At 44.5% G+C, this 25,931-nt stretch overlaps 1 protein-coding gene across 3 annotated transcripts in view; it reads left to right on the forward strand.

The window, feature by feature from the left end:
• LOC128696742 (lebercilin-like protein) overlaps nucleotides 1-25,931 on the forward strand; it is an 88,143-nt gene that overhangs the window by 7,048 nt on the left and 55,164 nt on the right. The window lies entirely within an intron of this gene.

A 25,931-nucleotide genomic window follows, 5' to 3' on the forward strand; every position in this document is an offset into this window, starting at 1 on the left:
GCCCCTTCTTGATACCGCACCCCGTTCTGACCCCACCTCGTCTTGGGACCACTCTTCGGACACTCCTCATGCCTCTGTACCTCTTGCCGGTGCTGTTTCCTCACCCGCTTCAGGTACTGAGGCCTCGACTGACTCCTTCGATTTATCTGACCTTCGCTCTCCTCTGACTATGCTTCCGGCCTCTCCCTCTACTGTGCAGCAATTTTTGAATTGCCCGCCCGTTCCACGTTGGACCAACTCTGGTCCCATGCCTAAACAACAACGACAGTTACCTGCTGATGATACTTCTCCACCTTCTCGTTCTTCTCAGAAAAGATGACACGTCCTTCACTACCTTTCCACGCTCAGTTTCAGACTGCACAATGGACTAAATTCTTCACTTTACGACCAACTTCCTCTACTGCCTATCTTTCTGACCACAGTATTGGCAAGGCACTCCTACGCCATGTTGGTAAAGATATTTCTTTTCATGCTCTTAAGAGCGGTACGCGCATTGTCACCGTACAGAATGCTACCCAGGCTCATGAGCTTTCTCGTCTTTCCCATATCGATACTGTTCCTGTAACTTTTGAAAAGCATCATTCCCTCAATTCTTGTAGTGGTACCGTCATTCTGCCCCATACCATAGTTCAACAAAATTTCCAGACATGTGGCACTGACATTCTTGAACAGCTGGAACTCCAAGATCTTCCAATCCTCAAGGTAGACACTTACGTTCTTCCTGCCCGTGGGCGGAGACGATACCCTAGCAATGTGGCTCGTTTAACTTTTGACAGCCATGAACTCCCATCCTCAGTTTATGTAGCAGGACATCGGTTACAAGTTTGAAAGGTGATCCCTACACCGCAACAGTGTAGAAATTGCTGGCGATTTGGCCATCCAGCGAAATATTGCAGATCTATCGCCGAATGCCCAGTCTGTGGTGCCGATGACCATTCTAATACGTCTTGCAATCGACCTCCCTCTTGCTTTAATTGTCATGAGGCTCACCCTTCGTACTCTCGCCGTTGTCAAGTCTACTTAAACGAGCGGGAAATCTGTTACCTCAAAGAGGCAGAAGGTCTCCCTTATGCCATGGCAGTTTCTCATCTCCGCCTCCAAGGGAGACTACCTCGTGTTTCTTATTCCCGTGTTTCAAGATGTCCCCCCACTTCTGGTATCCCATCTTCTGCACCCACCTCTGTGGTTACCTCTCCCATAGTCACTCCTGTAGCTAATTCTTTTGCTGTCCTCGGCTCAGACGTCCCTACTTCAACGTCTCAGTCTGATCTTGCTTCTTCGTGTTCTCTCTCACAAGCCTCAGTAGCGACGAGATCTCGTATGACACCTCCTCCCAATCGTCCCTCTACTTCTCAAAAGTCAAAAAAAGGTCCGTTAACACCTCCTACCCATCTTCCACCTCCTCATTTTCCCTTCCCTGTCTCTGTACCTGGTTCTCCCCCTCTCACTGGCTCTGTTACAAGTGTAGAGGTTCACCCTCCTCCTCGTACTGTACCTTCCTCCCCTGTTCCCTCCCAAGTTTCTTCCTCTTCTGCCACCTCCCAGGTTTCTGCCTCTTCTGTCCCCTTCCACGCTTCTCCAGTTCCCTCCACCCTTTCGCCCCCCCTACCTTGGTACAGTCCATTACAGTTCCAATCTTTACTCATCCTCCCCCTACCATTTCCAATATTGTCTCCCATACGACATCTCTGAATTCTGAAACACTTGAAGCAATCTCTGAATATATTGCAGAGACCAAACCATCAATGGACACTGATCCACCCTCCGCTCCTTCTCTCTCCTCTACTCCATCTGCGCAACTCCTTTCTTCACAGCGCACCGTTCCTTCGCTGCTTGAACATTTTCCACTGCCTCCGCATGTGGACTTTTCTAACCCCTCTAGTCCGTAGGAACCCTTACCTGCGGATTTCAGGTATCTTTATCATTGCCAATCATGGCCTATTTACAGTGGAATATACGCGGCCTCAGGGGTAATCGGGGTGAGCTTCAGATGTTACTCTCCCAGTTTTCCCCTGTTGGTGTTTGCTTACAGGAACCAAAATTACACTCTGCTGTTATCTCTCCCATCTCAGGCTATAATTTATTGTATTCTTCAGATCCTTTTCCTGATGGGACCTTTAATGAAAGTGCCCTTCTTCTACGCACTGATATTCCGTACCATCAGCTATTTGTTCGTACTTCGCTGCATTACACAGCAGCCCGTATCCACTTGCATAGGTGGTATACGCTCTGTTCTTTATATCTCTCTCCTTCTCGGGCATTATCTATTCCGGATATTGCCTTTCTTGTTTCGTCATTACCACCACCGATTCTGTTACTTGGTGATTTTAATGCCCACCATTTCCTCTGGGGGGGTCTCACTGTGATTCCCGTGGCATTCAGTTAGAGGCTTTTCTTGCCACCCACCCCCTCCATGTTTTAAATACAGGTACTCACACCCATTTTGATCCTCGGACTCACACTCTCTCTTGCATCGATCTCTCAGTCTGCTCTTCCTCTGCCGCATTAGACTTCACTTGGTCTGTTCTTCCAGACTTACATGACAGCGATCATTTCCCAATCATTCTTACTTCCCCTTCATATTCACCACCTCTTCGCATCCCACGCTGGCAATTTGATCAGGCAAATTGGAACCTTTACTCACACCTAACTGTTTTTAGAGAGGTTCCTTCTTCGTCCTCCATCGATGAGCTTTTACACCTCTTCTCGTCCTCCGTTTTAACCGCAGCTTCTCATTCTATACCCCAAACTTCGGGCAGGCATTCTCAGAAATGCGTGCCTTGGTGGTCTCCTGCTTGTGCTCGTGCAGTACGTTTGAAACGCGCTGCATGGGGCAGGTACCGGTACAATAGAACCACAGAGAGACTTCTTGATTTTAAGCAGAAGTGTGCGATCGCTCGCCGTGTCATCCGTGATGCTAAACGCACTTGCTGGCGAGATTATGTCTCCACCATCACCTCTGCTTCCTCTATGAGTGCAGTCTGGAAAAAAGTACGAAAACTGAGTGGTAAATATTCTCCTGACCCGGCTCCTGTTCTGCGGGTTGCCGGTGTTGATATAGCAAACCCACTAGATGTTGCCAATGAAATTGGCAATCATCTGGTCTGTATTTCTCAGGGACTCCATCTATGCCCCTCATTTCTTTCCTCAAAGTCTGCCAGAGAGTTAGCACCCTTGGACTTTTCTTCTCTCAGAGAAGAACAGTATAATGTGCCTTTTACACTTCAAGAACTGGAGGCAGCACTCTCAGCTTGCCGATCATCGGCAGCTGGGCCCGACGACATTCATATTCGTATGCTACAACATTTACATCAGTCAGCCCTTGCAGTCCTATTACGCCTTTACAATCTTATTTGGTCACAAGGAGTTCTTCCACAGCTGTGGAAATCCGCCATTGTTCTCCCTTTCTGCAAACCAGGCACTACGGGACATGAAACCTCCCACTATCGTCCCATTGCTCTTACCAGTGCAGTTTGCAAAGTGATGGAACGCCTAGTAAATAGATGTTTAGTGTGGTATTTAGAGACACACAACAGTCTCTCCACTCGTCAATATGGCTTTCGTAAGGGACGTTCTACCATAGACCCCTTACTACGCTTGGATACGTATGTTCGTAATGCCTTTGCGAATAACCACTCAGTTATTGCCATATTTTTTGACCTTGAGAAGGCATATGACACAACTTGGAGGTATAATATTTTAGCCCAAGCCCACTCCTTAGGCCTTCGAGGCAATCTACCATCCTTCCTTAAGAACTTTTTAACTGACAGGCATTTCCGTGTTCGGGTTAATAATGTGCTCTCCCCGGACTTTATCCAAGCTGAAGGTGTCCCCCAGGGATGTGTTCTGAGCACAACACTTTTTCTCTTTGCTATTAATGATTTGGCCTCTAGTCTTCCATCAAATATTTGGTCATCACTCTATGTTGATGACTTCGCTATTGCCTGTGCAGGTGCTGACTGTCACCTTATTACAGTTTCTCTCCAGCATGCAGTCGACCGTGTTTCCAATTGGGCCACCACACGTGGGTTTAAATTTTCCAGCACTAAAACCCACCAAATTACTTTCACTAGACGCTCTGTCATCTCCGATCATCCTTTGTACCTCTATGGCTCCCGTATCCCTGAACGTGATACAGTCAAGTTTCTGGGCCTCCTCTTTGATCGTAGGTTATCCTGGAAACCTCACATTACCTCTCTGAAGGCAACTTGTCACAGCCGGCTGAACCTTCTTAAAACCCTTGCTCATCTTTCATGGGGAGCTGATCGTCGAACCCTCCTTCGCCTACATTCCACCCTTATCTTATCGAAACTTGATTATGGTGACCAGATCTATTCAGCGGCATCTCCTGCTACTCTCTCTAGCCTTAACCCCATTCATCACCAAGGATTACGTTTATGCCTTGGTGCTTTTCGCTCTTCCCCTGTCGAGAGCCTCTATGCAGAAGCGAACGTTCCATCCTTATCCGATCGCCGTGATGCCCATTGCCTTCGCTACTATGTACGCTCTCATGATCTCCGCAATCCTTCCATTTATAGAATGGTCACTGATATTAGTAGACATTCTTTATTTGTTCGTCGCCCCTGTTTACTCCGTCCCTTCTCTCTTCGCCTTCATTCGCTCTTGTCTTCTCTTCAATTACCACCTTTCTATGTACATGTAGCATCTCACTTTTCCCTACCCCCCTGGGAAGTTCCAGCTGTTCGAGTCTGTTCTTTCTCTCTCCCTTGCTCGAAAGCCCAACTGTCTACGGTCGCTTCCCGCTCTCTTTTTCTTGACCACTTTCACTCTCATTCTCATGCCATTGCTGTGTACACAGATGGCTCTAAGTCTTCTGACGGCGTAGGATTCGCAGCAGTGTTTCCGGACAGCGTCATACAAGGGCATTTACTATCTTCGGCTAGTATTTTTACTGCTGAATTGTATGCCATCCTTACAGCACTTATCCGTATTGCATCTATGCCTGTGTCATCATTTGTGGTTGTCTCAGACTCCCTTAGTGCTTTACAGGCTATACAGAAATTTGATACACCTCACCCCTTAGTCCTCCGTATCCAACTTTGGCTACGCCGTATCTTTACCAAGCATAAAGATATTGTTTTTTGTTGGGTCCCTGGTCATGTTGACGTACAGGGCAATGAACAGGCAGACACTGCTGCGCGGTCAGCAGTACATGACCTACCAGTTTCATGTAGAGGTATTCCATTTACGGACTATTTTGCTGCAATATCTTCCCAACTTCACACCCGTTGGCAACAACGTTGGTCTACTATGCTCGGCAACAAACTTCAATCTATTAAACCGAGTATAGGTTACTGGCCGTCTTCTTATCACCAGTGTCGAGGTTGGGAGACTACTCTCTCCCGTCTTCGCATTGGCCATACTCGTCTTACTCATGGATATCTCATGGAGAGGCGCCCTGCTCCTCTCTGTGAGAATTGCCAAGTTCCATTATCAGTCAGCCACATTCTGTTGGACTGCCCACTTTATCAACGAGCACGCAGAATTTACTTCCGTCGTCGTCTTCGCTCTGCTGCTCTCTCTCTACCTTCCCTTCTCGCTGATGGACCCACCTTTCATCCAGACTCTCTCATTGACTTTTTGACAACAACCGACTTACTTCACAAATTCTGATACCTTCAGCCCTTTCTACTTCAATCTCTTGCTACCCTCTACCCCCGTACTATCCCCTGCCCCGCTGTTTTCTGTAACCTACTGATCATCCCTCCTCCCTTCTGCCATCCTGTACCCTTGCTTCCTTCCCTACCCTGCAGCGCTGTATAGCCCTTGTGGCTTAGTGCTTCTTTTTGATTATGATAATAATAATAATAATATGTACAACAATCAGCTATGACAGGTGTGTACAACAATCATCGGCTGTGACATGTTTACGACAATCATCTGTGACAATTGTGTACAAGAATCATCAGCTGTGACAGGTCTGTACAACAATCATCAGCTGTGACAGGTGTGTACAACAATCAGCTGTGACAGGTGTGTACGACAATCATCTGTGACAGGTGTGTACAACAATCATCAGCTGCGACAGGTGTGTACAATCATCTGACAGGTGTGCACGACAATCATCTGTGGCAGGTGTGTACAGCAATCATCTGTGACAGGTGCGTACAACAATCATCAGCTGTGACAGGTGCATACAACAGTCATCAGTTGACAGTTGTGTACAACAATCAACTGTGACAGGTGTGTACAATCATTGGCTGTGACAGGTGTGTACAACAATCATCAGCTGTGATGAAATTGCTGACCTAGAAAATGTACAGAGAACCTTCACGGTGCGCATAACGGAGATAAAACACCTCAATTACTGGGAGCGCTTGAGGTTCCTAAACCTGTATTCCCTGGAACGCAGGCGGGAGAGATACATGATTATATACACTTGGAAAATCCTAGAGGGACTAGTACCGAACTTGCACACGAAAATCACTCACTACGAAAGCAAAAGACTTGGCAGACGATGCAACATCCCCCCAATGAAAAGCAGGGGTGTCACTAGCACGTTAAGAGACCATACAATAAGTGTCAGGGGCCCGAGACTGTTCAACTGCCTCCCAGCATACACAAGGGGGATTACCAACAGACCCCTGGCAGTCTTCAAGCTGGCACTGGACAAGCACCTAAAGTCGGTTCCTGACCAGCCGGGCTGTGGCTCGTACGTTGGTTTGCGTGCAGCCAGCAGTAACAGCCTGGTTGATCAGGCTCTGATCCACCAGGAGGCCTGGTCACAGACCGGGCCGCGGGGGCGTTGACCCCCGGAACTCTCTCCAGGTAAACTCCAGGTGCGTACATCAATCATCAGCTGTGACAGGTGTGTACAACAATTATCAGCTGTGGCAGGTGCGTACAATAATCATCAGCTGTGACAGGTGTGTACAACAATCGTCAGTTGTGACAGATGCATACAACAATCATGAGTTGTGACAGATGGGTACAATAATTGTCAGGTGTAACATGGGCTTATGACAATCACCAGCTTAGCTGTGACAGGTGCTTAGAACAATCATCTGTGACAGGGGCGTACATTCATCAGCTGTGACAAGGGCGTACATTCATCAGCTGTGACAGATGCGTACAACAGTCATCACCAGTTTTGGGTTGACGCATCGATTCGTTTAAGTGCGTACGTGTGTCTCAGTCAAGGGTCCTTAACCTCTGCTGGTGTCAGTAACAAAAATCTGACAATAGAATCCAGGCTTGGAGTATTGACGCTTCTAGACACTCAGTTGTGTACTGATCTGCCAGTAACCAGTGTGGGTGATGGGTATATAGAGAGCTACACTGTGAACACGGTGTACATCGTACAAAAACTTAAGTAGAATGATGTGAAGAACGAGCTTTGAATCATTCTGCATAAGGAGCTCGTGACCGAGGGGGGACAGTGCGTGGTTGTGGAAAAGAAGGTTGTTATATCTGTATCGTACCAGAAGGAATCAGTTTCAATATCAGCTTCAACGTCACCAACATCAGCCTCGCCTTCAACGTCACCAACATCAGCCTCGCCTTCAACGTCACCAACATCAGCTTCACCTTCAACGTCACCAACATCAGCCTCGCCTTCAACGTCACCAACATCAGCCTCGCCTTCAACGTCACCAACATCAGCTTCACCTTCAACGTCACCAACATCAGCCTCGCCTTCAACGTCACCAACATCAGCTTCACCTTCAACGTCACCAACATCAGCCTCGCCTTCAACGTCACCAACATCAGCTTCACCTTCAACGTCACCAACATCAGCCTCGCCAACACCTACATTTGCTAGTACACTTGCTTACCACTGCACTAATCTGCGCATATTCACCGCCTATAATCAACAGGTAAGTATCACTCTACGGAAGGTGCCTTGATGTTGGTGAAGGGCTCTTAATTCAAGGAGTTATACCTATCCTTCACTTTCTCCAATCTAACCTAATCACTGTTTATTCCCCAGACGCTGTATGATTCCCCCCTCAGGTTTACCGCTTCCCCATAATAATAATAATGATAATAATAAAAGGCATGTACACGTACGCAACATTTCTCTTGAATATTTTACATAAAATATCCTGTAAAACCATCCAGTAACTGTATTATCTTCAAGTTCAAATGTGGTGAATAACATGAACAGGTGAACACTGATGTGAAGTGAACATGATATAGCAATCAATATGCATGTGTCATAAACACTGCATTGATTCCCTGACCTTGCTGCACTTCACTCGTCTCTCTCCCTGTCTATGTGCACTAGTTTTATGTATATAAATTTATAGGCTGAGATGATCGATCCTGCCTCAGCTCATGTCAGCGTCTGAGTCTATCTAACTATACTACTACTGCTACCCAACAGCACTACTAAATCCTGGGTAACTATTGTTGAGTGAAGAACAGTAGTAGGTGGAAAGAGACTCACCCGTATGTCTCGCCTCGTCTGGCATCGAACCAGTGTCCTTTCAGTTGTGAGCTGAGTGCTCTACTACTCAGCTGCCAGTCACATGTACCCTGGTAATCAGTGGAGATTCGCATCTCGCTCAAAATGCAACTTTGTTTACTCCTCACACTTATAAAAACATTTTTTTACAAGCTTTATTTGCATTGGATTATTATTTGTGTATTATTCAGATGTGTGTGATAAAGGAAACATAATAAGTTTTGTTGCGTGGTTTATATATTGAAATAAACGTTCATCCTCCCACCTTAAGACATTTTGTTTTCACTTGAAGACTCAAATGGACATATACCAGTAGTTTTGTTTTATTTGGTTAAATCAGCGTCATTTATTATTGTTCTATATAGTTGTATTGTCTGTGTATGAGATAAATACACCTAAATGTTCTCTGATGTTTTTAAACTGAATAAACACGTGTATCGATGCTAGTGTTGAAAAAAATATTAATTATGGACGAGACGTGTGTCGTGTCCAGTTAATACCAGTGTCAACATTCCGTGAGGTCCGCCACTACTTTATTGTCAGTTGACACACACACACACACACACACACACACACACACACACACACACACACACACACACACACACACACACACACACACACACACACACACACACACACACACACACACACACACACACCTTCCTCCCACCTGCCAACCTACCTATGGTTTTTTGCACATTACTCTCCCTACATACGTATATCAAAATGAAACCTCTTCCAGTCTTCCCACCAAAACTTTCAGTCATCCCATCACTTAACCCCAAAATCGAAACTCCATCACAGTCCTGTTAAGTTCCTGTACCTTAACTTCTCCACCCCCGGAACTCTCTCCAGGTAAACACCTAACAACCCGTAAAATCGAACAGAGGAAAGAATAGTACTGAAGGAATAGTGAGAGCGAAGGATTACCGTGTGTACAACATAGACAGTGTCACTAATACAAGCAATGAGATAAAAGTCTGTCTAAGAACAAACCAGACATTATAACCCTCACGGAGACAAAACTCTTGGTGATAGTAACAAATATAATTTCCCAAGATGAGTATTATGTATTCGAAGAGAATAGGGAAGGAGTGGCGCTCACGATATAAAGAATGGCTGGAAATACGAAGAGAGTAATGTCATAAATACTGGAGAATTCAAAGATTGTGTAGCTGGAACATTAATGACAATAGTGCCCAATATTATAGTAATATATATATACACTCCCCGCCCCTTTCCCCACTAAGGAGCAGGAAGCCGTGGACAGAGTACAAAGGAAACAATTGATCAACTGTAAAAGTCTTGGAGACGGCAGCATAAAGAGCAAGCTGGACAAAAGCTGGAAGCCACTTGATGTAGTGCTTGTATATAAGAAGAGAGAATGAAGTACTGCAGTACAGGCTGGTATAACATGCAGCCTGTAAGAAAGTGCTAGAGCACCAGTAGAGGAGTTTTATCAGTGAACACCAAGAGGGATTCAGAGATGAGGGATCCTGTCTGACGAGCCTACTGTGGTTGTAACAGAGCCATTAAAGTTAGAGACAGGGAAGGGTGGACTACATTTTTTTGGAGAGCAAGAAAAAAATTGACTAACGTTTCTCTGCAGAATGATTCACAAGCTACAAGAGCAAGCTGGGGTAGAAAAGAAAGGTTCTCTCGTGCAAGGAAGACCACTTGTAAATTAGAAGACAGCGTGACAGTATTCTGAAGAGTAACATGTGTGGTTACCCAAAGATCAACACCAAGGCCAACACTTCTCATGATATATTTAAATGATTTGATAAATGGAATCTAATTTTTGTCCCAGGTTGCAGATGATGTAAAGTTACGAGAAAAAGTAAGACCAGGAGAGGACAAAGATATCTTCGCGGGATACTTAACTTACAGTGGTAGTCAAACAAGTGCCTATTAACAGTTCAAGTCGAATCAGTGTAAGGACAAAATCCTTGGAAGGAGCGGAGATACCGAAGACTGGGTACAGCCTGGAAGGAGAGAAACTGCAAATAGAAGGATGTACTACAATAATATCCGAAAAGAAACGTACAAAACCAAGTGAAAGTCAGATGGCGGGTACTTCGATGTGGAAATACTATTTGATAACAGAACTTGGTGCACTACTAAGTTGGAAGCTTCCCTCAAGGAAGCTTAGTAGCGCATGTTACCCAAGAAGTTCTTGTATATATTCGGATGAGTGTATCTCTGGACGTGTATTCACATATGAAGTGATGTATATCTCATCGTACACTTAGTTTACTTTCATGTCAGTGCGCCCATCTATGGTATATAAGTATTCTTGGCTGGTGATCCAAGGCATTGAATCTGTCCAAGAAACTGAACCTGTTCTCTCCGTTGAATCAAACCTGATTGTATATATATATATATATATATATATATATATATATATATATATATATATATATATATATATATATATATATATATGGTATAAACCTTGGTAATAAATACCGACAAGTTGGTTTAGAGAGACACGTAAGCAAACACTATAACATATTTATTAGAAAACGTTTCGGTCCTGGGACCTTGATCACTTCTAACATACAGAGGTAGAAAGACATAGAAAACCTACCAACAAGGACGATCTTATACACTTTTATTCACACCAAGATACCCGCACTAAGAGAGGAGTCCTCATTGGCTTCTTCTTGAGAGCTCTTCGCATCTCCAGCCCTTGAAGAATTGAGACACTTATGCAACACATGGGAATCTTTATTGAAGAAACGTTTCGCCACACAGTGGCTTCATCAGTCCAATACAAAGTAGAAATGGGTAAGGAGAGTAGAAGTATGAGGTAATCAGTCCCTCAACCTGGATTCGATGTGTTCAGTCCATCACTCTTGTAGTAAGTGCAGCATAGGGCCAGAGAGGTGGCTTATATACTGCGGTGAGATGAGTTGAAGCAGGAGGAGGCGGGATCTTAGTGGGACCTGCCACTAATGTAAGTAGGTCATCGTCCAAAGGTTTGGGCAAGCGTTGAAGTCTTTGTACCAAGATTCCATGATGTTGCAGTGTCTGACAGATGTGATGAATGGTTTTGAAACCGACAAGTTGAAGAATTGAGACACTTATGCAACACATGGGAATCTTTATTGAAGAAACGTTTCGCCACACAGTGGCTTCATCAGTCCAATACAAAGTAGAAATGGGTAAGGAGAGTAGAAGTATGAGGTAATCAGTCCCTCAACCTGGATTCGATGTGTTCAGTCCATCACTCTTGTAGTAAGTGCAGCATAGGGCCAGAGAGGTGGCTTATATACTGCGGTGAGATGAGTTGAAGCAGGAGGAGGCGGGATCTTAGTGGGACCTGCCACTAATGTAAGTAGGTCATCGTCCAAAGGTTTGGGCAAGCGTTGAAGTCTTTGTACCAAGATTCCATGATGTTGCAGTGTCTGACAGATGTGATGAATGGTTTTGAAACCGACAAGTTGAAGAATTGAGACACTTATGCAACACATGGGAATCTTTATTGAAGAAACGTTTCGCCACACAGTGGCTTCATCAGTCCAATACAAAGTAGAAATGGGTAAGGAGAGTAGAAGTATGAGGTAATCAGTCCCTCAACCTGGATTCGATGTGTTCAGTCCATCACTCTTGTAGTAAGTGCAGCATAGGGCCAGAGAGGTGGCTTATATACTGCGGTGAGATGAGTTGAAGCAGGAGGAGGCGGGATCTTAGTGGGACCTGCCACTAATGTAAGTAGGTCATCGTCCAAAGGTTTGGGCAAGCGTTGAAGTCTTTGTACCAAGATTCCATGATGTTGCAGTGTCTGACAGATGTGATGAATGGTTTTGAAACCGACAAGTTGAAGAATTGAGACACTTATGCAACACATGGGAATCTTTATTGAAGAAACGTTTCGCCACACAGTGGCTTCATCAGTCCAATACAAAGTAGAAATGGGTAAGGAGAGTAGAAGTATGAGGTAATCAGTCCCTCAACCTGGATTCGATGTGTTCAGTCCATCACTCTTGTAGTAAGTGCAGCATAGGGCCAGAGAGGTGGCTTATATACTGCGGTGAGATGAGTTGAAGCAGGAGGAGGCGGGATCTTAGTGGGACCTGCCACTAATGTAAGTAGGTCATCGTCCAAAGGTTTGGGCAAGCGTTGAAGTCTTTGTACCAAGATTCCATGATGTTGCAGTGTCTGACAGATGTGATGAATGGTTTTGAAACCGACAAGTTGAAGAATTGAGACACTTATGCAACACATGGGAATCTTTATTGAAGAAACGTTTCGCCACACAGTGGCTTCATCAGTCCAATACAAAGTAGAAATGGGTAAGGAGAGTAGAAGTATGAGGTAATCAGTCCCTCAACCTGGATTCGATGTGTTCAGTCCATCACTCTTGTAGTAAGTGCAGCATAGGGCCAGAGAGGTGGCTTATATACTGCGGTGAGATGAGTTGAAGCAGGAGGAGGCGGGATCTTAGTGGGACCTGCCACTAATGTAAGTAGGTCATCGTCCAAAGGTTTGGGCAAGCGTTGAAGTCTTTGTACCAAGATTCCATGATGTTGCAGTGTCTGACAGATGTGATGAATGGTTTTGAAACCGACAAGTTGAAGAATTGAGACACTTATGCAACACATGGGAATCTTTATTGAAGAAACGTTTCGCCACACAGTGGCTTCATCAGTCCAATACAAAGTAGAAATGGGTAAGGAGAGTAGAAGTATGAGGTAATCAGTCCCTCAACCTGGATTCGATGTGTTCAGTCCATCACTCTTGTAGTAAGTGCAGCATAGGGCCAGAGAGGTGGCTTATATACTGCGGTGAGATGAGTTGAAGCAGGAGGAGGCGGGATCTTAGTGGGACCTGCCACTAATGTAAGTAGGTCATCGTCCAAAGGTTTGGGCAAGCGTTGAAGTCTTTGTACCAAGATTCCATGATGTTGCAGTGTCTGACAGATGTGATGAATGGTTTTGAAACCGACAAGTTGAAGAATTGAGACACTTATGCAACACATGGGAATCTTTATTGAAGAAACGTTTCGCCACACAGTGGCTTCATCAGTCCAATACAAAGTAGAAATGGGTAAGGAGAGTAGAAGTATGAGGTAATCAGTCCCTCAACCTATATAAGCCACCTCTCTGGCCCTATGCTGCACTTACTACAAGAGTGATGGACTGAACACATCGAATCCAGGTTGAGGGACTGATTACCTCATACTTCTACTCTCCTTACCCATTTCTACGTTGTATTGGACTGATGAAGCCACTGTGTGGCGAAACGTTTCTTCAATAAAGATTCCCATGTGTTGCATAAGTGTCTCAATTCTTCAACTTGTCGGACACTGCAACATCATGGAATCTTGGTACAAAGACTTCAACGCTTGCCCAAACCTTTGGACGATGACCTACTTACATTAGTGGCAGGTCCCACTAAGATCATCCCTCCTCCTGCTTCAATTCATCTCACCGCAGTATATAAGCCACCTCTCTGGCCCTATGCTGCACTTACTACAAGAGTGATGGACTGAACACATCGAATCCAGGTTGAGGGACTGATTACCTCATACTTCTACTCTCCTTACCCATTTCTACTTTGTATTGGACTGATGAAGCCACTGTGTGGCGAAACATTTCTTCAATAAAGATTCCCATGTGTTGCATAAGTGTCTCAATTCTTCAACTTGTCGGTTTCAAAACCATTCATCACATCTGTCAGACACTGCAACATCATGAATCTGGTACAAAGACTTCAACGCTTGCCCAAACCTTTGGACGATGACTACTTACATTAGTGGCAGGTCCCACTAAGATCCCCGCCTCCTCCTGCTTCAACTCATCTCACCGCAGTATATAAGCCACCTCTCTGGCCCTATGCTGCACTTACTACAAGAGTGATGGACCGAACACATCGAATCCAGGTTGAGGATTCCCATGTGTTGCATAAGTGTCCTCAATTCCTTCAACTTGTCGGTTTCAAAACCATTCATCACATCTGTCAGACACTGCAACATCATGGAATCTTGGTACAAAGACTTCAACGCTTGCCCAAACCTTTGGACGATGACCTACTTACATTAGTGGCAGGTCCCACTAAGATCCCGCCTCCTCCTGCTTCAACTCATCTCACCGCAGTATATAAGCCACCTCTCTGGCCCTATGCTGCACTTACTACAAGAGTGATGGACTGAACACATCGAATCCAGGTTGAGGGACTGATTACCTCATACTTCTACTCTCCTTACCCATTTCTACTTTGTATTGGACTGATGAAGCCACTGTGTGGCGAAACGTTTCTTCAATAAAGATTCCCATGTGTTGCATAAGTGTCTCAATTCTTCAACTTGTCGGTTTCAAAACCATTCATCACATCTGTCAGACACTGCAACATCATGGAATCTTGGTACAAAGACTTCAACGCTTGCCCAAACCTTTGGACGATGACCTACTTACATTAGTGGCAGGTCCCACTAAGATCCCCGCCTCCTCCTGCTTCAACTCATCTCAGCCGCAGTATATAAGCCACCTCTCTGGCCCTATGCTGCACTTACTACAAGAGTGATGGACTGAACACATCGAATCCAGGTTGAGGGACTGATTACCTCATACTTCTACTCTCCTTACCCATTCTACTTTGTATTGGACTGATGAAGCCACTGTGTGGCGAAACGTTTCTTCAATAAAGATTCCCATGTGTTGCATAAGTGTCTCAATTCTTCAACTTGTCGGTTTCAAAACCATTCATCACATCTGTCAGACACTGCAACATCAGGTTGAGGGACTGATTACCTCATACTTCTACTCTCCTTACCCATTTCTACTTTGTATTGGACTGATGAAGCCACTGTGTGGCGAAACGTTTCTTCAATAAAGATTCCCATGTGTTGCATAAGTGTCTCAATTCTTCAACTTGTCGGTTTCAAAACCATTCATCACATCTGTCAGACACTGCAACATCATGGAATCTTGGTACAAAGACTTCAACGCTTGCCCAAACCTTTGGACGATGACCTACTTACATTAGTGGCAGGTCCCACTAAGATCCCGCCTCCTCCTGCTTCAACTCATCTCACCGCAGTATATAAGCCACCTCTCTGGCCCTATGCTGCACTTACTACAAGAGTGATGGACTGAACACATCGAATCCAGGTTGAGGGACTGATTACCTCATACTTCTACTCTCCTTACCCATTTCTACTTTGTATTGGACTGATGAAGCCACTGTGTGGCGAAACGTTTCTTCAATAAAGATTCCCATGTGTTGCATAAGTGTCTCAATTCTTCAACTTGTCGGTTTCAAAACCATTCATCACATCTCCAGCCCTTGTTTTCTAGAAGAAGAATGCACTTACATAACACAAGCCTTTACACGTCTTCAGTTCCCATCTTTCTTCATCCGAGATTGCAGACTCAAGGCACAAGCTATCCTCAACAAACCACCCATGGAACAGCCCCCTAAACAGTTCATAGTACTCCCATGTGGCGATGTTGCCACGAATACTCGCCGGGCACTTGCTATGAGTAACATCATCGTTTCCACCATAAACACATCCTCTATCAAAGACCTCACTACTAAACGCAGCCCCACACCTCTAACTTCTACAGCAGGCGTCTACACTATCCCCTGTGGGTTCTGTCCCAAGAAATATGTAGGCGAGACAGGCAGAGATCTTGCAGTCCGCCTGAATGAGCATCGAAATGCCTCTAACAGAGACGATGTAAGGTACGCCTGTGTCCTCCACAGAGACTCCACGGGGCATTTGATGAACTGGAACGAGGCACAACTCGTTCTCACCGAACCAGACCTCAGACGCCGACGGTGCCTAGAAGCCTCACTAATCACCGTCACCGACACTATAGAACGCAACACTGGAAACTACAAAATTTCAAAAACATTGGCATACATGATACTTAAGCAGCACCAACCCAACAACACAGGAGTCACATGATTTCATCGTCTACTGGTCCTCATCATAGGCAGAGGTTGTTTTGATAAGGACCTGCCTCGCATGGGCCAGTAGGCCTTCTACAGTGTTCCCCCATTTTTATGTTCTTATGACATTCCTCAGGTCACGTGCGTCACATCTCACTCTCCGCCTATATATATAATGTCTTTCTACCTCTGTATGTTAGAAGTGATCAAGGTCCCAGGACCGAAACGTTTTCTAATAAATATGTTATAGTGTTTGCTTACGTGTCTCTCTAAACCATATATATATATATATATATGGTATAAACCTTGGTAATAAATACCGACAAGTATATATATATATATATATATATATATATATATATATATATATATATATATATATATATATATATATATATATATATATATATTATATACGTATATATATATATTATATACGTATATATATATATAGGGTGACCCTGAGCGGTGTTACCTGCTGCATGATGGCCCTGAGTGGTGTTACCTGCTGCAGGGTGGCCCTGAGCGGTGTTACCTGCTGCAGGGTGGCCCTGAGTGGTGTTACCTGCTGCAGGGTGGCCCTGAGCGGTGTTACCTGCTGCATGATGGCCCTGAGTGGTGTTACCTGCTGCAGGGTGGCCCTGAGCGGTGTTACCTGCTGCAGGGTGGCCCTGAGAGGTGTTACCTGCTGCAGGGTGGCCCTGAGCGGTGTTACCTGCATGATGGCCCTGAGTGGTGTTACCTGCTGCAGGGTGGCCCTGAGTGGTGTTACCTGCTGCAGGGTGGCCCTGAGCGGTGTTACCTGCTGCAGGGTGGCCCTGAGTGGTGTTACCTGCTGCAGGGTGGCCCTGAGCGGTGTTACCTGCTGCAGGGTGGCCCTGAGTGGTGTTACCTGCTGCAGGGTGGCCCTGAGCGGTGTTACCTGCTGCAGGGTGGCCGTGAGCGGTGTTACCTGCTGCCAAACAGCACACACACACTGTTGTATATATAATGGGTTGTGGCTTGTCTTCCTCCTCTAATGTCGACCTTGGGTCAGACGGTTCGAAGGCTTAATCCGGATTTGTTATCGGATTAGCAATCACTATTTTTTTTTATTTTCCGGATATCAAACAGATCTTGAGCACGCCATAGAACCCGTGAGCAGTTACAAGGTGTGGGTGTTGACTAGTGTTGTGGGGAGTGGGAGGAGGAGTGGTGGGTGTGAGGGGGGTAGGATGAGTGTAGGCCCTCCCCCCCTCTGTCTCTTCATCTGTGTCCCATTCACTAACGGGGGATATGGAGGAACAGAGAGAAAAGAGCGTGTTTATTATAACCAAGTATCACTCGAGGAACATTATAACCAGGTATCATTCAAGGGGAAGCTACAAACTTGATAAAGTTACAACAAAGTGAAGGAAACTTTGAGAGACGCCTGCTTGTGATAGTGTGTTGTTTTATGTCACTATTGATGGACTCGTCAGCTCACTGACTCCCTCACCTGACAAGGTGTTTCTTCCTTCACTTGGTATCGTCACTTTGATATGAATCTGTCGACGGAGTATCAGGTACACACGTCTCGTCCTCAGCCACCTGTTCGTAGGTGTTCCTTGAAACATGTACCTCACATTTTAACAGTTTGCCCCGCGGCTTAAGCCTTTCCTCATTTGTTATACTGTTTATAATAACCGAGGTGCTTGTAGGGACCCCAAGGACTTTTTACAAGTGTCTTTTGTCAGTTCAGTGTTTCTTAACTGATGCTGATTATTTTAACTTGGTATAATGGTGTTTGTGTTGAGATTTTGTTCATTGCTTTTGTTTCTTGATGTTATCCTTTTTTTGTGTTGTGTATTTTTTATGGTTGTGAGCGCTGAGTGACCTACTTGGTCAAAGTGCTCTTTAAATGTCATAACTACCTACCTACCTAGCAGGTATTTATTTCTACAGCGTGAGGAGCTGTGCCATGTATAAACGTAAGTAACTATACTTACATGATTCATTACCTTTGTACCTAGTTCAGCTATCAAAACTTTGGGGGCCCAGTCCCTGGACCTATTATGTACCTCTGTAATCTGTAAATACCTTTGTAACTTGTCATGATTGTGACCAGATCTACCTGGACTTCATTACCTTTGTAACTTGCTCAGTTATCTAAACTTTGGGGTCCAGTCCTTGGACCCATTATGTACCTCTGTAATCTTTTGACTACCGCCCACAAGATGGGTATGGGGTGCATAATAAACATATTAAACTAACATACCATGGTGTAGTGACTGGTGGTGTACAACAGTCTTACTAACTCTGGTGTAGTGACTGGTGGTGTACAAGTAACAGTCTTAATAAGACTTAAGAGTCAATCCCGGCCGGGGGTATGGTTTAGTCTTAATAACCCTGGTGTAGTGACTGGTGGTGTACAAGTAACAGTCTTAATAACCCTGGTGTAGTGACTGGCAGGGTATGAGTAACAGTTCTAATAACCCTGGTGTAGTAGGTAAGATTGAAACTCAATTTACTACCTCCATACAGGTATTACAGGTACTTGCATATTTGTGACCTGTGAAGAGCTCCTGATCTGAGGAACCGGAGCTACTCTTCCTTATTTTTATAATTAGGTTAGAATAAATGAGTGCTAGACCCACAGGGGCCATGTAGCGCCTGGGGAACGGGAGGCATTCATGTTCGAGCCAAGGAAGGGGAGAGTAAATGCAGCTCATTGGATCAACAGCTCCTTACTAACATCAAGGAGCTGTCCCAGAGGCTGTAAGACCCTTACTGGTTTAGCTCTTACGAGTAATATCAGCTTAACTAGGTGAGTATAACCAGGTATCTGCTGAAGATGATCCTAGAAAGGAGTCGAAATATGCAAATCAGTTGATCTGACTGTCTCCATGTGGGTTATAATAATATTTATTTCTACAAGTATATATAGAAGCAATACAGTCCATAGCTGACATCAGCGACATACTACTTTATAGAAAGACCCTTGTTATGTACAGCATTTTCCGCAGATTGTCAGTATTTTCCCAGGATGCGACCCACACCAGTCGGCTAACAGCCAGGTACCTATTTACTGCTAGGTGAAGAGGGACAGCAGGTGTCTTAAGGAAACACTTCCTAATGTTTCCACCCGTACCGGGATCAACCTCCGGACCTCAGTGTGTGAGCTGAGTTAACCATAACTAGGTGATTATAATTAGATGATTATAACTAGGTGATTATAACTATGTTCAAGACACAACACCAGACATGACAGCTCCGCTAACGACCAATTACACCTTAACAAACTGCCTCAGTTTTCAACGAACTCGTTACCTTTGCACTTGGCTATTATGATCTTTGTTACCGCGTCTGGCTTGGTAATTACTTACAAGCTCTGAGGTAGGTAGGTAGCAAAAACTGGGGAGGGGGAAGAGAGGGGAACGACGGGAGGTTGTAAATAGACAGACGGGAGTGGGAAGGCAGGAGTGGAATAGAGGAGAGGGGGAGATGGGAGGGCAGAATTAAAGGGGAAGGCGGGGAGGGAGGGGGAAGGTTGTCTCCCCTTCCTTGGATCGAATCTGAAGGCCTCTATTATTCCACTTACTATGACCCCTATAGGTTTAGCGCCTATCCTTGATTATCATAATTCAGCATATCCTGAATTCCTCCCTCACTGCCTGTCTACCTCCCTCGCTCCTTCCTCGCTGCCTCTGTCTACCTCCCTCGCTCCTTCCTCGCTGCCTCTGCCTGCCTCCTTCGCTCCTTCCTCGCTGCCTCTGTCTACCTCCCTCGCTGCCTCTGTCTACCTCCCTCCCTCCTTCCTTTCTGCCTCTGCCTCCCTCCCTCCTTCCTTTCTGCCTCTGCCTCCCTCACTCCTTCCTTTCTGCCTTTATCTGCTTCGCTCCTTCCTCTCTGCCTCTGCCTGCCTCCCTCGCTCCTTGCTTTCTGCCTCTGCCTCGCTCCTTGCTCTCTGCCTCTGCCTCGCTGCCTCAGCACTAAGGGAAGCAGCTCCTGGAAGACATCACTTCATCATAGTGTTGTTATTCCCAGTAATACCAAACTTCACTCACGTACCTCCCTCCCTCCTTCCTGTTGGATTATGTTGCCAAGGCCAGTGTGTGTGTGTGTGTGTGTGTGTGTGTGTGTGTGTGTGTGTGTGTACTCACCTAGTTGTACTCACCTAGTTTAGGTTGCAGGGATCGAGTCCAAGCTCCTGGCCCCGCCTCTTTACTGGTCGCTACTAGGTCACTCTCCCTGAACCGTGAGCTTTATCATACCTCTGCTTAAAGCTATGTATGGATCCTGCCTCCACTACATCGCTTCCCAAACTATTCCACTTCCTGACTACTCTGTGGTTGAAGAAATACTTCCTAACATCCCTGTGAGTCATCTGTGTCTTCAACTTCCAACTGTGTCCCCTTGTTGTTGTGTCCCATCTCTGGAACATCCTGTCTTTGTCCACCTTGTCAATTCCTCTCAGTATTTTGTATGTCGTTATCATGTCCCCCCTATCTCTCCTGTCCTCTGTGATGGAGGGGCTGTGGTAGTGTTCCAGTGTGGGGGTGAGGTGTGGCAGATTCTACTTCAGTGTTGGAGGGGCTGTGGTAGTGTTCCAGTGTGGGAGTGAGGAGTGACAGGGTCTACTCCAGTGATGGAGGGGCTGTGATTGAGATTGTTCTTATTTGTGAGTGAAGTTGTTATACTGTTATTGTCTGTATGGAACCTGAGTGTAGGAAGTGGGGAAGGAGGGGTAGTATAGAGTACCACCTGGGTAGGGCCAAGGGGTATTATAGAGAATCACCTAGGTAGGAACAAGGGGTAGTATAGAGTACCACCTGGGTAGGACCAAGGGGTATTGGAAATATGAAGATTGAGACCATTCATCACAGTGGAAATATAAACACTTAAGCAGTATAATGTGATCCTTTATTAACAACGTTTCGCCCACGCAGTGGGCTTTATCAAGTCACAAACAGATCTACCTGGGTGAAACATACGTGAGTATATATAGGATGAGAATGCTGGGTTAGGTGGAGAAAGCTGCATGTGACAATCTTCCGAGTAGAGTGAAGAAGTCTAAAATCTTGAGTAGCTTTTAAAAGAGATTGGATAAGTATATGAGTGGATCTTCTGCAGTGTTCCTCGATCTTATGTTCTTATGCGGGATAATGAAGACGTTTCTTGGCAAGGTGTTCAGCTATGTTATAGAAGCCGTTGTTTTGGTTGAAGTTGTTGGCATAAGAACATAAGAACATAAGAATGTAGGAACACTGCAGAAGGCCTACTGGCCCATACGAGGCAGGTCCTTATCAAAACGACATCTACCTAAAGCTACTCAAGAAACAACTCCCGCACCCCCCAACACCAATCAAACCCAGCCCCTCCCACTCATATATTTGTCCAGTCTCTTCTTAAAGCTACCCAAGGTCCTAGCCTCTATCACCCCACTGGGAAGACTGTTCCACGCATCTACAACTCTGTTAGAAAACCAGTACTTACCTATGTCCTTTCTAAATCTAAATTTATCCAACTTAAATCCATTATTCCTGGTTCTTACCTGGTTCGACACCCTCAGTACTTTATTAATGTCTCCCTTGTTTATGCCCGTCATCCACTTATACACTTCAATGATATCTCCCCTCATTCTACGCCTCTCTAGAGAGTGGAGATTTAAGGCTTTAAGTCTATCTTCATACGGGAGGTTCCTTACACAGTAAATCATTTTAGTCATTCTTCTCTGTATGTTCTCTAATGAGTCTATGTCCATCCTGTAGTAAGGGGACCAAAACTGAGCAGCATAATCTAAATGAGGCCTCACTAGTGATGTATAGAGCTGTAAAATAACTTTTGGACTTCTGTTACTTATACTTCTTGAGATAAATCCAAGTAATCTGTTGGCCTTGTTGCGCACACTGAGGCACTGCTGTCTTGGCTTTAGATTTCTGCTTACCATGACTCCCAAGTCTTTTTCACATTCTGTATGACCAAGCTCTACTTCACCTAGATTATAGCTTCGAGGGTTATTTTCATTACCAAGGGCAAGTACCTTACACTTATCCACATTAAACTTCATCTGCCATTTCTCAGACCAAGACATTAATTTGTTCAAATCGTCCTGGAGTTCATTGATATCCTCCTCAGAGTGAATTATACGGCCTATCTTTGTATCATCAGCAAACTTACTCATGTCACTAGTAATCCCTTCATCAAGGTCATTAATGTAAATTATGAACAAGAGAGGGCCTAAAACTGATCCTTGTGGAACGCCACTAGTGACTAATCCCCATTCAGATTTCACTCCATTAATGGTAACTCTCTGCTTTCTATTGGTAAGCCATGCCTCAATCCATGCTAGAACTTTACCTCCTATACCATGAGCTGCCACTTTTCTTAAGAGTCTCTTGTGAGGTACTCTGTCAAAGGCTTTACTAAAATCCAAATAAACAATATCATATTCCTTATCACTGTCAACTGCCTCAAATGTTCTATTGAAGAACGTCAGTAAGTTTGTCAGGCAGGAACGACCTCTCGTGAATCCATGCTGAGATTCATTTATCAAGTTATGCTCTTCAAGGTGACTTCTGATAATGTCAGCTATAATTGATTCTAATAACTTGCCCACTATAGATGTCAGGCTTATTGGACGGTAATTTGAAGGAGTGGACTTATCCCCTGATTTGAATATAGGAACCACATTAGCCATCTTCCACATCTCTGGCACAACACTGGTAAGGATGGACGCATTGAATACACTCGTTAATGGCTGACTAAGCTCCATCTTGCATTCCTTAAGTACCCTTGAAAACAACTCATCGGGTCCCGGGGACTTATTTTGTTTCAGTTTGTCTATCTGTTTAATAACCATGTCCCTCGTGACAGTAATATTAGTTAACTTAAATTCATCAGGAACTAAATAATTGTTAATTATTGGAATCTCATTTACATCTTCCTGTGTAAAAACTGACAAAAAATAGTCATTAAATAAGGAACACATTTCCAGTTCATTATCCGTCAGCTGTCCATTCCCAGATTTCAGAGGTCCTACTTTTTCCTTCACCTTCGTCCTATACACTTGAAAGAACCCCTTTGGATTAGTCTTTGATTCATTAGCGACTCTAATTTCATAGTCACGTTTAGCCTTTCTAATCGCCTTTTTTACTTCTCTTTTAAGCTGAACATATTGGTCAGTAAGGTTAACCTCTCCTCTTCTGATGCGCCTATAAATTCCCCTTTTCTCCCCTAATAGATGCTTTAACCTCCTGTTAACCCATTTGGGATCGTTATTATTAGACCTAATTTCTCTCTGGGGAATGTATATACTCTGGGCACTGTGTACATTATTAAGAAAACAATCATAAAAGCAGATCCCTTCATATTCATAAGTATGATTATCGTCAATAAAATCATTAGCTAGATAACCCCAATCAAGATTAGACAGATGTTCCCTAAGTCCATTATAATCGGCAGAACGAAAATCGGGGATTTTTACTGTATTATCATTATTCTTGCATTCCCAATTAATGCAAAAGGTGATGGATTTGTGATCACTTGCGCCAAGCTCTTCAGTGATCTCCAGATTATTCACTAGTGTTTCCTTATTTGACAAGACTAGGTCTAGCAAATTATTACCCCTGGTAGGTTCAGTTACACTCTGTTTCAGAAAACAGTCCTGAACTGTTTCCATGAAGTCACTGGATTCTAGATTACCTGTCAAAGAATTCCAGTCAATTTGGCTAAAGTTAAAGTCCCCTACTATGACTACGTTACTGTGTCCAGAAGCCCTAACAATTTCGTCCCAAAGAAGTCTCCCTCTATCGTGATCCAAGCCTGGAGGTCGGTATATTACACCTAGAATTAGTTTTTCTTGACCCTCCACGAACTCTACCCAAACAGACTCTGTTACTGCTCCATCTATTTTTATACCTTTTTTTATGCAACAATTAATATTTTCTCGAACATACAATGCAACTCCTCCCCCCTTCCCATTACATCTATCCACATTGAATAACTTAAATCCCTGAATATTACACTCAGCAGTCATATCCCGACTCTTTAAATCATACCACGTTTCAGTTAATGCAATGATATCAAAGTTCCCAGCACATGCTACCAAACGTAGTTCATTAATTTTATTTCTTGCACTTCGACTGTTAGCATAAAATACCATCATATGTTTTTTCTTCTGCACATTTTTCCTATTCATCTTTGTTTTTACACAATTTCTGAAATTATCATTACCCAGAGTTACTCCATGACAGTTACTATTAAAATTCTTAATATCAGAGCATAAGTCAATATATCCATACTCATTATTAATCATTTCTAAACCCATACCTCTAACTAATCCTAGTTTAAAGTCCTAACAACCCCCTCAACTGAGTTAGCAAGAAAACCCACACCTGCCCTGGATAAGTGAACCCCATCCCTGGCATACATGTCATTTCGGCCATAGAAGTTGTCCCAGTTGTCAATGAATGGTACTGCATTATCCTTACAGTGTTTATCCAGCCAACAATTAATACCAATTGCTCTGGACAACCATTCATTACCAACACCTCTTCTTGGCAAAATGCCACATATAACAGGGCGCCCCCCCTTCTTCCTAATCATGTCTATAGCTGTCCTGAACTTTCTAACTAAATCCTCACTTCTACGCTTGCCTACATCATTGCCTCCAGCACTGAGGCAAATAATAGGATTGATCCCATTACCGTTCATGATGTTGTCAAGCCGGCTAACAATGTCCTCCATCCCAGCCCCAGGAAAGCATACCCTTTGTCTCCTACTCCTGTCCTTCAAGCAGAATGCCCTATCCATGTATCTAACCTGGCTATCCCCAACAACAACAATATTCTTACCTTCCTTGTCGTTCGTCGTGACGATCCCAGTAGTAGACTCACATTCGTCGGGTAGCACCGAGAATGCGTTGGAGGTTTCCACGGGAGTTTCCACAGCAGTCTCTTTCTTCTTCATCGTTTCTGGCTTTCCATTCGTCTTCTTGATCGTCAACTTCGTCGTCCCCTGCTGTCCAGCCACTGACCACGATCCCCTCTTGACCTGAGGACTCGAAACAGGAGGACTACTACGAATCCTCTTGTTTTCCTCGGTCAATCGCCGTATCTCCATCTTCGCTGCCTTCAATTCTTCCTTAAGTTGCTGGTAAAGTTGCTCGATGGAGGGCATCTTGGTTCAGTCCACGGGAGCAAACAAGACACTTCTTCACAGAGTTAAGTACAGGTCAGCACTCAAAGTACAGGTCACCACTCAAGAGCACACAAACAGGTCTTCACAGAGCTAAGTACACGTCACCACTAATGTTGATCAGCCTCAGCCACATTTGAAACAGAACCGAAGTATTTAGGCCATAACATTGACGTTCTGTTGTGTGTTGGAAATTCACGCGTAAAAAAAAATTAAGTGAGGAAGGGACCAACAGGTAGTGTCCATAAACAAAAGTATTTGTAAACTGCAGCCATGAAAGGTAATGGAAAGATGCGTTTTATTATAGCATAGAGAGCAAGTTACCAGGCTCATGTTATGGATGTTTGGGGTCCACTAATCAGTAGACGCGTGCAGGTATATTCACGGGTACAAAGGGAGTTTATGTCTCCTCATTGCAATGCGTGTAACTGGTTCTCACGTGAGG

The sequence above is a fragment of the Cherax quadricarinatus genome, chromosome 31 (genome assembly GCF_038502225.1).
Source record: "Cherax quadricarinatus isolate ZL_2023a chromosome 31, ASM3850222v1, whole genome shotgun sequence".
Taxonomy (NCBI): domain Eukaryota; kingdom Metazoa; phylum Arthropoda; class Malacostraca; order Decapoda; family Parastacidae; genus Cherax; species Cherax quadricarinatus.